Raw genomic sequence first — 6,475 nt, 5'->3', positions numbered from 1 at the left:
ACTCAGGGAAATGCTGTCTTAAGGAATCTTTCTTTTAATTATAAGGGTAAGAAATACATCAGCAGTAGCTCTGAAAAGCTCACTAAGTCAGGAACTACCATTAAAAGCAGGAAATTTTGTCTATGAGAGTTCACAACTTCTAAATTTGAGTACTTCTATCTTGTGTTGCTACCACTGTTGACCAGGATTCAGAGCAGGCAGAGATGGGCTGTGAAATCCAAGTTCTCCACTGACTCATAGAGTTTCAGGCCCAGATACCTACATCTCCCAAATCATACCTGGAACATCCAGCTGTATTCCTATCCAAATATTTTAGTATGTCCTTTCTGTGCTCCTGGGCTTTTAAACTCTCTTCAAGTGTTCAGTGTGGGATGTATGACAAAAAAAAAAAAAAAAACAACAACAAAAAAAAAAAGACAAAAAAACCCCAAAAAACAAACCTAACAAACAAAAAGTTATCTGGAAGTTATCTTATTCTACCTCCCAGTTATCTTCTCCTTTTATTTATACAATGACACAAAAAAAGGCCTTTTTTAAGAAAGAAGGGCTGGGCAGCCAGTCTGTCAGATGGTTTGAAAACTGGCTCAAGGAATGGCTGACATGCAGCTAATGAAGAACAGTGTGTGTCAGATGATGACACAGAGTGCACCCTGAGCACATTTAGGGATGCCAAATTAAGGAGTGCTGACATGAGGACTGGCAGAACTTAACCCAGAAAGATCTTGATAAATTTGAGGACTAGGCCAAGAGACACCTCAGGCTTGATGGAAAACCCCAGGCATGAGGACAGGCAGGAAACTGGCTGAGCATCAGCCCAGTCAGGCTGAGCACAAAGCCATTTAGGCCAACAGTGCATTCTCACTGCAAATAGTTCAAACTGCACCCTGGACTCCATCAAGAGATGTGGCAAGGAAAGTATTAAATATCATTAAAACAGATAAATGAGGAGCAAAAAATTTGTTACAGGGGCTGAAAAATTCTACTTTAATTCAAAATTCATCCACTTAGCAAAGAAAGAAAAGAAGAAGCTGTTCATAAAAACGGGTGTAGTCTAGCTGGGAAATTAGAAGGTAGCAATCCTTGCCAGAGCAGTGAGTTTCTGGAATACTCTTCTGCCTTCAGCAGCAGGATAAAACAGTCAAGCCAGTTGCAACATGGAGTTTAGTAGCTCATAAAAAGACTGATGTAATAACATGGCACACGACAGCAAGTGGTCACATAGGACATCTCATCCAGTCCTACATTCCTGAATTCCATATGCATGAAGAGTGATAAAAAAAATGAAATAAGATGAAGAATAGTTTCTGAAAGATAATAAAGATGGAGAGAAAAAAGGAAAGAAACTTATGGGTATTGGCAAACAAATCCCAAGGGGTTATGAAAAGGGAAGCATTCTTCCTTGAAAACTTCATGACTTCCTTGTGGAAGATCACAGCATTGTGTCAATGTGCCCTGATGTCACAACCTTTAATATCCCTCATTTCACAGCACAATTTCATTATGACAGTGCTGAAAGCATTATGCCTCCAGCAAAATAGCAATAGGATGCTTTACACAGTCTGTGCCATGAGATGTCAAGTAACAGATGATCCAATGCAAGGCCTTTCTACCACTTGGCCATATCATCACAAGCAGAGACAATTTGAAGCACAGTGCATGGGCAAATATATGACTTTAAAACAACAAATTTATTTGTGTGCAACACTTTGTGTTTTAGGTCCTAGGGGTTTTTCAAAACCTCTAATGGTCTTTAATTTCACACATTGTTAGGTCTAATTAATGGTATTTGGACTGCTCATAGTTATGGTGTTCTTATTTATTAGAAATAATTGAAAAGTTAATTGAGCGCTGCATTCATAGTTTTGTGTTTTAAATAACAATTTTAATTCTTCCTTTTGTTATATTAATCTATTAAAAATCTTACTAAAATCAAGAGCAAAAGAAAGACAATGGAAGAAGTGGCAAAGGCAACCAAACAGATCTGTTTCCAAACAGATGGGTGTTTCCTCAAGGATGGGACCTCTCAGGTACAGAGCCCTTAATGAAATTCTTTTATCACTGCTGACCCTCAGTGTTCAGGCCCCATCAGCCACACATCAGAGCCCAGAGCAGGAGTGCATCAAGTTAAACTGCTCTAGAGCAAGACAGAAAGGAAAGTACTGTCTTGATTTCAACCTCTTCCTCTTCATGGGCCTTTTTCATCATTGTTCTTAAGTCACTGCATCATTTTGAAGTTTATTTCAGAGGGAAAATAATCACAAAATCATGTGACTGAAGTTGCAAGAGGGTATGACAGCAATGTAAGCATAATCCTGGACACAGGCAGCTGGATGGAGCAGCATTGAAAAAAACATTGAAATAATTACTGCCCATCGTGCCATGCCAATTCACACAACAAGATGCACCAGGACATTTTTGGTAGCTTTTATCTTTATCTATCTTTATTTCTACCAGAGGCTTTGCCTCCCAGAGAAGGGAGCTGACTGTGTCACAGCTAACACAGGAGGTTCCCACAATGAAGCTTTGCCTTTGACTTGAGGAAGTCAGATAATCTGGTTTTATTTGAGTAAATTCTCAGCCCATGTGTCCTTTTAGATCAGCTTACAGCAGTCTTAAAATGGGTCAAATAAAACTCCCACACAAAATGATGCACCCACACAATTGCATTAACCCATAATAAGTAGCATTTTACAAACTGAATTATAAATTTACAGGTCTTCAAACTGATATTAAATACCATTTTATAAAATCATCTACTGCTTAATAACAATTAACTGTGTACCTTAGACCCACTGAGAAACCTCTGTTGTCAGTTACCATAAAGGATATTAGACTTTACTACTACCAGTTACTCCATTAGTGCCCCTGACAGCTCTAAATGCTTAACCCCACAGTAAGCTTATATGCCAGCCTGATATCAAAGGATAAAATTTATCTCCTTTTTCTGCTTTGAAAACATAGGAAACAGCGCTTTAAAAGCCTATTGAAAAGATGTGGTATTTAGAACTCAAGATACAAATATAAAAGTTCACAGAAAAGCTGTTATTCAGTCCTGATGGCAATGCTGGGGGAGCAGAAGGATAAATTATATGATAATACACAATCTACTGCTCTGCCTGCCTTCCTGGGCTGGCCCCTGTGAGCGTGGCATGAATCACAGCCTAAAGCCCTGCTGGCTCAGCCACTGCCATACTTGCCATTGCAGGATGAGGTGCCAGTGGGAATGCAGTGCCACTGCTCATGCCAGCGCTGTGTTTACTGCACATGCCTCAGCACTTCCTTAAAAACAGCAAAGCAGCTTCTTGTTCACTGAGAGATCAGAGCCAACACAAACTGAAAGCTCTGCCATGAGTGTACCAGATGCTGTGCTGCTTTCCCTCGAACCAGGATAACTCCAGGCTCTCCCCCTGAACATCCTGCTGGGTACAAGCAATGGTGCTGAATCTGACACAGCACTCTGCACAGGACTAGATAGATAATATTTCAACAGGTAACAAGCTGAAACTGCAGGTTGGGAAATTCATGGAGCACTGGTTTTAGTGTGAGACAAAGTTGCACCTTTGTTAAAAGTATTATAAAGCAGATTCAAAGAAATTAACTCTTGCCTATGTCTGGCTCTTTTTTCAATACTGTCATGACTGGGTGAGTGAATGACTCCAGGGTGTCCTGGAGTCATTTTTGTGGCATTTGGAGTCAATTTTGTGGCACACTCCAACTCTTCTCAACAATTTCATATTCAACATCACCTCCTTCGAAATAGGGACCTGCAACTTACAGGAAAAAAGCATCTGCAGACAGTTATCTGTGCAATGCAACATCTTGAGGGATACAAAGCATTCCAGAGAAATCAAGTACCCCCTTTCCAGCTCCAGAAATCCCTGAGGAATGAGCCTTTTTATATTTGCCATATCACTCTGAAAATCACTACCCAAGCTAAACAAAATTTAGGTTAAAAAAAAATAATAAAGCACTTTATTCCAACAGAAATTTAAGGCACAAGTAGCTGGCACGACAAAAGCTCTTACAGGAGGCTGGCACTTTTTCTAAATCTCCAGAGTGTCTGATGCCTCTTCAGTTAAGAGACAGAGGGACAAATATGCAGGTGATAGGGCTGGAGCCAAACTGACCATGCAAATCCTTACATTCCAGATACATGTCACAGAACAGGCTCCTTCTCAAGTCACACTTCAGATAAAAGCACAGAAGTGATCACAGCAGTTCAGACTAGATGGTCATGTAGCTCAGTGCCTTAACACTGTCAGTGTTCAAAAACAGATGCCTCGAGGAAAGCACAGGAACAGAGTGTGTGTAATAACCTTCTTTAGCTTCCATCAGCCTGCAGTTTGGCTCTCCTGAGAAAGGCAGCACCAAATCCCAGAATAACTGTAGGGAAACAGAACTACCCTTTGAAAGGACAGCCAGTCCAGCCACCTGAACTGGTGGAGTTTGTGCCATCTCACAGAACCAGGTTAACTCTGTTACAGCCACTGCTTGAAGACAACCAGCTGTGCAAACATGTTCTGATTTACCTCCCCCAACACAACTTAAAAAGGAGTTGGTTACTTTCTTGCACAATTAGGAGATGAGATCATCACTACTTTTCCTTGCTTAATTAGATTTTTTATACTATCTCATGGATTTTACCCGATAGATAAGGATGTACCAAAGACTTACCAATACTGGTGCCTACCTTTAACAGTTGTATATAATTAATGGAGAGCAAAAGTTACTAGTGATAATTACAAGTTGATTCTATGAGTAAACTAATGCAATTCCTTTACAGCTATTTTTAAACCTTTTGTTTTAATTACTTTCCTGTTATATTCGGTTATATTCCTGTTATATAAACATTCTGTAGCAAATTTAGTAATTTAGCTCAGCGTCTTAGTTACAATGTTTTTTCTGTTCAAACTAACAGATAAATAGGTACTTGTGGATAAGTAATCCCCCCCCAGCTATAGACTGAACTTACATACTGAGATAGAGATCAACAGAAATTCTGGATATTTATGTGCTACACAAACTGCCTCAACTTTGATTTTGCTGTTCTGAAACATCAGCTCACTGCATACAAAAGGTCTGTCTTAAATCAGATTTGAGTATAAATTGATGATAATACCAAAAAATGCATGATTAGGTAGGAAAAAAATCATAACGTACTAATATATAATTTATTCACACAGAAACTCTTTGCCTCGAAATACTTCCACACTGACAGAAGTCATAGCACCCAAGAGCTGCAGTCACTCAGCATTTTGGATCAGTAACATGAACAAAAAAAAAAAGACTCCATGATGCTACATTTAGATTGAATAGTAAGAAAAACATTTTCACTGAAAAGGTCGTTAAGCATTGGAATAGACTGCCCAGGGAAGTGGTAGAATCGCCATTCCTGGAAGTGTTCAAAAGACGAGATGTGGCATTTGGTGGCATTTGGTGACATGGTTTAGCGGTGGCCGGGTTGATGTTTGAATTCAGTGATCTTCGAGATATTTTCCAACCTGAAGGATGATGTGATTCTATGAGAAAACATAGAGCACCTCGGCAACTATTGCTCTGTTCTCCCAGAGAAATCAGGTTGTAAACAACGTCTTTTAACGGCGGAATGTTGTAAAGAAAACGTTTTCATTCAAAAGCGTAGGAGAAAGAGATCAGCAGAATCTGCTCCGCACTCTTGCAACTCCTGTACTTCAGTTTCAACCAGGAAAGCGCTAAAACGAACCGTTTATGCTGCGCTTGAAAGCCCTCCGAATCGTCCGGGATTTAGGAAATCGATTAATTTTTTTCATATTTAAATAACAACGAGCCGAGTCGCTAGGGAATACGAATGTATGCGGTGCGGGTTTCTGCGCGCCTACCCCCGGTGCTGCAGCCGCCGAGAGAAGCCCGCCATGGCCGCGGCCTGAGGGAACCCCGCCATGGCCGCGGCCTGAGGGAACCCCGCCATGGCTGCAGCGTGAGGGGACCCCGCCATGGCCGCGGCGTGAGGGAACCCCGCCATGGCTGCAGCACCCAGCACGCCAATCTCCGGGGAAACCATGGAGGAGATACTCGGCCCCTCCTCCGGGCGGGCAGGGCTGGCAGCTCACTCGGGAGCCCTGGCTGAAAGCATTTTAAGCGGGCATTAGCGCCAGGGAGCGGTACTGGGCGGGAGCACGGGCCGGCCGCGGAGGGCAGGGCTGGGCGCCCGCGGGGGCTCGGGGGCTGTGCGGGAAGCAAACATGGTGCTCCGGGAAGCGCTGCTTCCAGCCCACCTCGGGCAGCAAGCCCTGCCTCCAGCCCCACCGCGGCTCGGCGGCCCGCAAGCAGTTCTCCTCCATTTCTGCCCAGGAGGAGTCAGGGCGGACTGTGAGGGACAATGAGTTGGGGCTGACAGAGGAGCATCTCTACACTGAAGCGGCGCCATCTTGCAGTACGGACGGAAAGCTGTGGCGGGCGCCATTTTGCATTTGGCCGAGAGATGAGAAGCGCCCTA

The sequence above is a fragment of the Taeniopygia guttata genome, chromosome 4 (assembly GCF_048771995.1).
Source record: "Taeniopygia guttata chromosome 4, bTaeGut7.mat, whole genome shotgun sequence".
Lineage (NCBI taxonomy): Eukaryota > Metazoa > Chordata > Aves > Passeriformes > Estrildidae > Taeniopygia > Taeniopygia guttata.
This window is presented reverse-complemented; position numbering follows the sequence as displayed.